Source organism: Artibeus jamaicensis, unplaced genomic scaffold (assembly GCF_021234435.1).
Source record: "Artibeus jamaicensis isolate MK-2021 breed Jamaican fruit bat unplaced genomic scaffold, CSHL_Jam_final scaffold_461, whole genome shotgun sequence".
Taxonomy (NCBI): domain Eukaryota; kingdom Metazoa; phylum Chordata; class Mammalia; order Chiroptera; family Phyllostomidae; genus Artibeus; species Artibeus jamaicensis.
Window position 1 is genome coordinate 11,798,299 of NW_026522045.1, and position 9,519 is coordinate 11,807,817.

Here is a 9,519-nt window from a genome sequence, read left to right on the forward strand (position 1 = left end):
TTCCTTCCTTCCTTCCTTTCTTTCTTCCTTCCTTCCTTTCTTTCTTTCTTTCTTTCTTTCTTTCTTTCTTTCTTTCTTTCTTTCTTTCTTTCTTTCTTTCTTTCTTTCTTTCTTTCTTTCTTTCTTTCTTCCTTCCTTCCTTCCTTCCTTCCTTCCTTCCTTCCTTCCTTCCTTCCTTCCTTCATTTCTCTCTCTCTCTCTCTCTTTCTTTCTTTCTTTCTTTTCTTTCTTTCTTTCTTTCTTTCTTTCTTTCTTTCTTTCTTTCTTTCTTTCTTTCTTTCTTTCTTTCTTTCTTTCTTTCTTTTTCCTTTCTTTTTTCTTTCTTTGTTTCAGACAGGGGAAGGGAGGAAAAAAGAGGAGAGAAACATTGATGTGAGAGAGAAACATCAATTGGCTGCTTCTTACACATACCCCAACTGCCAATCAGGGACAGAACTTACAACCCAGGGATGTGCCTTAACTGAGAATCCAACTGGTTACCTTTAGCTTTGAGGGAGGATGATCAACCAACTGAGCCATACCAGTCAGAGCATAATTGCTACTTTTTGCTCAGTAGGTACAATTAGCATAAAATCATAAATATACTGGGTCAGTATGATATCCTGTGAAAGGAAAAATTGATCAAGGTCCCTGTGAACGAAACTATGACATAAGGCTGGAGAGATGATATATCCCTGAGGTAGGACAGTGAAGATGGCCTTGCTGGATGGAAGTGAACTGGTTTTGGTGGCCCTTCTGACAGGGTTGGGGAAAGAAGCTTGTTAATAGCTGCATACCAGATGCAAGGGTTCATCTGCTCAAGCAAAGAATCCACATCTGGCACAGCAGGTACAATTGGCCCTTGATGGTGGCACTAATATCTGAAGTTTCTTCAGGGCTGTGATATTGTTTTTGATTTTCTATTTTTCTAAAACTGTCTATAAAAAGTTTCAGTGGTATCCATTTTGCCTTTCCCACCATAATAGTACTCACTCCACAGGTCAGGGAGCCAGTATGGAGATTCTTCCAGCTGCTTCATATGTCTATTTCAATTACACATTCTGGAACTGGGATGATAACCATAGGGTGGGTCCTAGGACCAAGTATATCTGCTGTAAAATAAACCACAGCTAAAGTTCCACTGATCAAATGACCTCTGTAAACTCTTATGCTGACTGATGGACCACAATGATTTTTTGGGTTTCCCAGAGTTAGTGTCAGTACACAACCACTATCCAGTAGTCCCTGAAGGTCTGACTATTTCTTTTTCCTCAATATATAGTTACCCTGGTAAAAGACCATAGATCCCTTTGTGGGAAGCTGGGAAAAGAGAAACAGTATAAATGTTCAGCAGTGTAGTGAAGTTCTTTTGCAAGGGGACTCCCTTTTATTCATGGCCTCCCTTTTATTCATGGTTTTCTGGGTTTGTAAACCAGCTCAATTATGGGAATTGATTGAGGAGCTGTGACCTTCTGTTTTTATTATTTAGGTTAGACTTTTATTCATTGACCTCCATTTTTCTGCTTATACAGATCAAGAAATAATTTCACTTCTAAGAACATCATGATCAATTAGCTAAAATCATAGGTCTCCATGAGTCAGACTATTCTGATTGCTGCTTTGACTCTACTGTCCATTTTGGCAAACATGCCCATCTTGCCTTTGGTGGTTGAGTGCTGCCACTTGGCCCCTGCCCTCTTGGAGTACAATTTTTCTCACTGCATTTAGGTTTCCCAGTTCAGTTGCTATGCTTCCTATTTTAGGTCTGGTCTATAAAGAACAGTGATTGTAAAAATTTTGAAGAATGCCAGGACTTCCTTCAAAAATACATTTCCCACAGTATTGGTAAACGGTTATCTTCTTGATCTTCCTAGGATGGCTGAGTAGTTATTAAATGACAATATCTACTGTAACATTCCAATCTCCCTAAATCTTTTATTTATTTTCTCTACATTAAACCAACGTAGATCCAGCATGTTTAACTTGCTCAATGTGGGTCACCTTTTGGTCCATGTTTCAGCCAACCAACCAACCAATTACAGTCTTTTCTAACTCCCTGAGCTGTAATATTAAATGTAGAATCTCTACTTAGTGAGTTCATATCAGTAAACTTGGCCTTATTCAACTTTATGTTTCTTCCACTACTATCTTAAACCTTTAATATCCATTCCTGCATATGTTCTCTGGGTTTCTGTCTATATAAATTAGAAAACTCAGGTAGGTCTTTTGGAATGTGGTATAACTCCTCATGATTCACTCCTTTTACCTTACCTTCAGGGTACTGCTGGGACTTGAGACTAATTATAGGTCTAGAAGAAAACGGGGGTGGTCATGAGGAAAATTAGCATTGTCTTACATGGCAACTGCCTTACAGAAAGCCATTATATAGTGTCCTCTGGCAATGCAGTGTTACTTTCCCAGACAGAGTTGGAAAGGCTGCTTCTACTGGGAGTGAGAAGGCTCCTTTCATCAACTGTTGTGAGGCCTCTTCCACTGGCAAAGAAGATTCATTTGAGTTAAAGGGTTTAATGTTCCTAGCTTCATCATTATCTTCCCACACCTCCTACTTCAACTTTCATGTACTCATTTTTTCTCATCTTTTAAAAAAAATGAATTTATTGTAGTGAGATTGGTTTGTAAAACCATACAGGTTTCACACATACAGCTCAATAAAACATCATCTATACACTGCATCATGTGCCCACCACCCCAAGCAAAATCTCTTTCTATCCCCATTTCCTTCCCTTTACCCACTTCAACCCAGATAGCCCTTCCATTTCCCTCTCACTATCACCACACTGTTGTTTGTGTCTAAGGGTTATACATATATGTTCTTTGGCTAATCCCTTTACCTTCTTTCTTTAAAAAAATATTTATTTATTTATTTTTAGAGAGGGGGAAGGGAGGGAGAAAGAGAGGAGAGAAACATCAGTGTGTGATTGACTCTTGCATGCCCCCTACTGGGGACCTGGCTTAAAACCCAGGCATGTGCTCTAACTGGGAATCCATCCATCGACCCTTTGATTCTCAGGCCGGCACTCAATCCACTGAGCCACACCAGCCAGGGCCCTTCACTTTCTTTCATCTAGTACCCCTCTCCTTTCCTCTCTAACAATTGTCAGTCTGTTCTATGTGACCTGTTCCTGTTTTTATTGTGTTCATCAGTATATTGTTTTCATTACTTTCTACATATGTGAGATCATATGGTATTTGACCAATAGCAGACAAGGGTACTCTTTTCTTCACATCTTCGCCAGCACTTGCTGTTTGTTGATTTTTTCATTTTTATTTTTTGAAATATATTTTATTGATTATGCTATTACAGTTATCTCATTCCCCCCTTTAACCCTTTATAGTCAGTACCCCCATTCCCTCCAGCAATCTCCCCCTTAGTTCATGTTTATGGTTTGTGCATATAAATTCTTTGCCTTCTCCATTTCCCATACTATTTTTGATAACCCCCTGTTTATTTTGTACCTACCAATTATATTTCTTAATTCCAGCACCTTTCCTACCATTCTCTTCCTTCCCCCTCCCAGCTGATAACCCTCCAAATGATTACCATATCTATGGTTCTATTCCCATTCTAGTTGTTTGCTTAGTTTGTTTTTTATATGCAGTTGTTGATAGTTGTAAATTTGTTGTCCTTTTAATGTTCATAGTTTTGATCTTCTTAAATAATTCCCTTTAACATTTGATGTAATAATGGCTTAGTGGTGATAAACTCCTTTAGCTTTACCTTGTCTGGGAATCACATTATCTGCCCTTCCATTCTAAATGATAGCTTTGCTAGATATAGTAACCTATATTATAGGTCCTTGCTTTCCATCACTAGGAGTACTTCTTCTCACTCCTTTCTAGTCTTCAAAGTTTCTTTTGAGAATCAGCTGATAGTCTTATGGGAACTCCTTTATAGGTAACTCTCTGCTTTTCTCTGGCTGTTTTAAGATTCTCTCTTTATCTTCCACCTTTGGCATTTAAATTATGTTGTGCCTTGGTGTGGCCCTCTTTGGGTCCAAGTTGTTTGGTACTCACTGTGCTTCCTGGACTTGTATGAGAGCAGCTAATCATGTTTCTCACATCTATGTTTCTCTCACTCTCTATCTCTTTCTCCCTTCTCCTCACTCTAATATCAATAACCATGTCCTTGGATGAGGATAGAAAAATAATAGAAAACAAAATAAAAAAATTCATAACCTCAGAGCTGGTTCTGCATAGCCCTTTAGAATCTAAAGTACCTTTGCTGGTTCTTGTGTATGTTGACTTTTTTACTACCTGAATCTTCTTTTTATTATTTCCTCCTCATAGAAATTGATGAGCTTGAAGTGGAAATTTTAACAGTAAAGTCAGTGAGGTCCTACATCTTCTTTTGTCTTGATCTCATCATTGAAAGACTGGGCAGCCATAGTATTTCAGGCTTTCTCATGGAGTTAATATTTTCATTTTATTTATATTTGTGAAAGGAAGAACAATGGGTTTGCTAAAAGTTTAGGCAAAAAAATAGGGAGTTTGGTTGAATAGCTAGTTTGGGTGAAAGGACCTTAGTCAGTGTAGGAAAAATCCAAACTAAAAATTTTTATGAGTTTTTTGGATACAAACTGATGGCAATTGCCAGGAAGCAAAATTTCAATGGATTGAGGAAATGCTCCAGAGAATTCAGTTATGCACCTTATTTTATACATTACAATAAAAGAAGTAGCCATAAGGGGATTACATGGAACTCACTGATGGTAGATTAGGGAGGAAAGAGAAAGCAAAGGAGGGAAATTTGGGGTATTAGATAAAAAGTGAAAGAAATAGACACATACTTCTTTTACATTTGTGAGTATAGGATAGTTAACAGGCAACAATTAACATAATAATAACAATGAGGGGATTTGTGGCCTTTCATCTAGTGTGGTGGTTGTGCTTTGAGGAATCTGGTAAAAAGGAAATTATTTTGATATTCCAGAGTATGTTATTAGGTATGTGATGGCAAACTGTACTCTACAGGGTGGGGCAAAAAGGTTTACAGTTGTGAGTACATGAAACACAGAGTTTGTTCTTGTATTAGTATTTACTTACTATTGTATTATTTTCCATAAAAACAACTGTAAACCTACTTTTGCTCACCTTGTATAAGCACAAGACTGGCTGCTGGCTCACATGAAAACCCTTCTTCCCTATTGTACAATATCTTACGGTGTTGGGAACCTCTTTGCCTGGTTTCAGGAGTTGTAACTGCCCCCCATGGCTAAGGCTAAGTGAGCAACCTCCCGACTGTGAGCCACTAAGGAGACAAAGCTATCTCCCTTGCAGCAACATTGCTTCTGCTTCATCCCCTGCCCCTAATGCTTGGTCGGTTAGTCTATGATGGGTAAGACCCCTCAGAAGGGGGGCAACCTAAGCCAGACACGATCACTTGGGAGGCCATCATGGAAGGACTCAGGGGGGCTGCAACAAAGAGCAATGGACTCTTGACCCCCAGCTTTGACATAGTCCAAGTCCCCATTTCTTCTGGGAGAAGTGCTTCCTGGCTCTAATCCACTTAAGCCTAAAAACCTATGATGGGGGAGGCAGTACAGCAACCTTGCTGGCTAGAGCAGGATCCAGGGTGATTTGGCATAAGAAAGAATTCCTAAAGTCCTGTGAAACCTGCTTGTTTGCAGTCTCTCCACTTAGCTTTGCTAAGAGTGCTTTCATTCATATGATAAGGGTCCGAGCAGGAAATGAGTATGTCTCCCAAAGTTTTTGCAACCCCCTTATCTGACAGACACTGACTCAGACTAAGTCCTTAGATTTTCTTTGAAATGTTATCTACTGTTTGATCCTTGCCACTTATATTCCTATGTATTGAAACCTAATAAAAGCCATTGAGGAAGGGGCTCTTGGTCTTCTTTGAGAGATTGACCACCTCTCCTCCCCAAGCAGATTGTTTCTTGGTAGTTTCACTTTCATCCATGGCGGGAGGGGGGACTTGCAGGCAAAGTTGCCCCCACATTAAGGCTCTTTTTCATTTACTTTGAAATGGTGTAGAGGTTGTACTAGAGGAATTGTGGCCAGTCACAGAGGATGGCCAGTGAATTCTGTAAAATGCTTTAGTTTAATTCCATTTGATCAGCATTATATGGCTGCAGCAATGGTAATCTCTTCATAATCTAGGACTTGTAGTCAGCTCCAAGCTCTTTTTCCTTCTCTCATAAATCTACACTTTCACTGCTAATTAGTATTTCTTAAGGAAAGATCAGGCAAAGGAGGTAAAATTTAGAGGAACTGGTCTTGCTTCAGATGAATAGCTCTTGGCTGGATAGAGGAGGAGGTTGAAAAAATTTTTAATTATTTTATTGTTATTCAAGTACAGTTGACTGCATTTACCCCCCACCACTTTTCTCCCACCCTAGCCATCCCCAGTTGCCTCCCCTGATTTCACCCCCTATGCTTTTGTTCATGTGTCCTTTATAGTTGTTGCTGAAAATGCTTCCCCACTCCTCCCCCAGAATTATTCTCTCCCACCTCCCCTCTGGTTACGGTTAGATTGTTCTTAATTTCAATGTTCCTGGTTTTATTTTGCTTGCTTGTTTGTTTTGTTGATTAGGTTCAAAATTTGACAGAATTATTTTAAGGTTTTAAAATAACTGGGGACTTCAATTATCCAGGTTCTTTATATTGCCTCCTCCATGTCTTCATTGGCAGGGCAGGCAGTATCTGCCGGTTTATTTTAAACCCTATTACAGCTTTTTCTTCATCTAGAGGAGAACAAAAAATTTCACATATTCAAATAATTAGAAGTGTAACTTTTTCCTTCAGCAAAACATGAAGTTGGCATGTCGGGAATGCAGATGTTTGTCTATATCTGTGGATTCCAACCATTCTCACAATCCCCTTGCTAATTGCTCTGCCAGGCGGCTTTGGATTTTCACAAAACAAATCTGGCCTATGTGTCACTGCTTATTTAAACAGAATATCAAAGAATAAGGTTCCATTAAAGAACATATGGAAGGAAAAAGTAAAAAGCCTAAGTCAATGGAAATTGAATAAGAGACTGAAACCTTGGAGTAAAATTACTTGTAATGAATTGGAATTCTTTTCTTTTTTACAAGACAATAAAATTAGGCTCCTTAATAACTATTCCCTGGGACTAAATAAATGGCTTGAACAAACTGAAGGGAGATGAGAGGAATGGTATGTTGAGTTTAAGAGACCCAAGGTTGTTGCTACAGCTACAGACAAAATGTTTGATTATATTAACTGAATAATTAAATATTACTGATGGTTTCACAAAAACTAATAGACCAATTTTCGTTAGAATGACAAAATTATTTGAGACTCTGTGGAGAGACTGCAAACAACTAGATGAAAAAAATAAATAACTTTAATCAATCTTTCATATGTTTATGTTTCCATGGTACCAAGCATGAAGGACTAGAAAACAGCTGAATAACTGATTCAGTTCTAGCTATTTTACCTGAATGCCTATGCAAATATTATAAGTCTTTAAGGGTGATTACTATGCCTAATACATCCTTCTCTGTCACACAATGCCTACTGTATAAATAGCATAAAATAACTGCTTGATTAAATGTTTGATAGGATATTTGCCAGTCTGTATAAAGAACTTAAGTTTATATCAGTCTGCAAAGCTATTCATGGCAAACATGTCTAAATGATTCACAAAGATCCCTGCTTCCATTCCATATTGTAAGTTTGCTGCTGGATAGTGTCTATCCAGACAGGGACTGCATTACCAGCCTGTCTCACATTCAGATGGGAGCATCTCACTAATTAGATTTTAGAAGAACTGCTTTGGGTCATTTTTAGGCTAATGTAGTTAAGAAGCAATGGTTTTAGTCTATTTCTCTATCTTCTGGTTTAATGGAGAGAACTCCAAGGTCCAGATGCGAGCAGAAATATGATACGAAAAGATCTGGGTCCTTGATGCCATGCAAAATCCCTTCACAACTAGAACACTCACATTGGACTGTGAAATACTTTTACTGTGTTATGTTACTAAAATTTGGAGTTTGTGTTATTAGGGAAGCCAGCAATATCTTAATTAATACACTGTGAATGTTAGTAATAACATATTCACTAGATTATGGGTTAGAATGATATTTTGGAGGTCACTTCTACTGAGTCTTCATGCTATCAGTGGAAAGGGGTAATAAGAAATTCTGGTAGGTCTCTGTTGCCACAGCACTGTAACAAAGGATTTGTGCTACATATCTTCTGTTTGCCCTTTCCAAACCCTCTATCCACACTTCTCTTACCAGCTCTCTGTAATCTGAGCTTCATGTATTACATTAACCAGTTCTCTTGCTCTGTGGCCTTTGGCTGAGTTTGGCCAATAGGAAGCTCCCACAGGAAGTCAGAAGGAAGGAAGAAAGTGAGGTCAGAGTATTGATTCTTTTGGCTCTGTCCCTGTGAGTTTTCCTGGAGGTTGCTGTGTCTGTCAACCAAGGTCAGTGCTTCTTTCAGACAGACTTCTCCACACCACTTTCTCCTCTCCCTTCCAGTAACCAACTTTCACCTTGTGCCTTCAGGCCTAGGTCTCATAATAGCTTTGTTGCTACTAACTCTGAGTTACTGTACTATCCATTATGTGTCTACTATGTCTAATCCACTTTTATATAAAGAGACCCTTTTATATATCAATCATATCTCACAGCTGGGTAAAAATATCTCCTTAGTTTGACTTCTCTTGAATTCTCCTAATTTGAATGTGCCATCTACTTTTTGTTGAGACCCTGACTGATATAAAGAACCAGAATTGGATGCTCACAAGACAATCTCCATTAGTCAATATGAATGGGGCCCACTGAATCTGCCAATCTCATCTAATTGTGGTTGTGTACACTTTTTGTAGGACTTCTCGTTTTTCTCCACAACAGTAGTTATAGTGACTGAGGACAGTGTAATGCAAAGTAGCTGGCTATAAGTTTGATATTTCTTACAATGTTTTGAGAGTGAATTTCCCTTTCTACTTTGTATTCATGTTTTAAAGAAGTGGAGCATAGTAGTTAGGAGTACTAGGCATCAGTCAGGCTTTCAATTAGCTTTTGAGTTAGGTGGCCTCTACTGCTTATTAGCTACTATGTTACACAAGTTACTACATAAGTCACTTAGTTTCTATAAGCCTGAGTTTCCTCATCACTAATGTGAGAATAACAACAATATCTGCCTTATACGGCTGTTTTCAGGACTAAATACCTGATTTATATTAAATGCTCAGTAAATTTTTTCCATAAAACCATATCTACTTAACTAAAATTGGTGCTCCAAAGAGATGGTCCTTGTATAGCCTCTAGTTTCATATACCTTAAGTATATAATCATACACATCTCAGTTTGAAAAGTATGAATACACTTGCTAAAGTTATGTTAAGGAAAGTAAAACAGCTACAAGGGCAAAATTGCTGATACTTGATTTTTCAGAAGAAAGAAAAAAGAAGAAAGAGATGCAAAGAAAGGAGTGAGAGAAGGTAGAAGGAAAGGAGGAGAATGGAGGGAGGGAGGAGGAGAAGGCCTAGACAGGAAAAATATCATCTTCAAGAGGCTGTATATA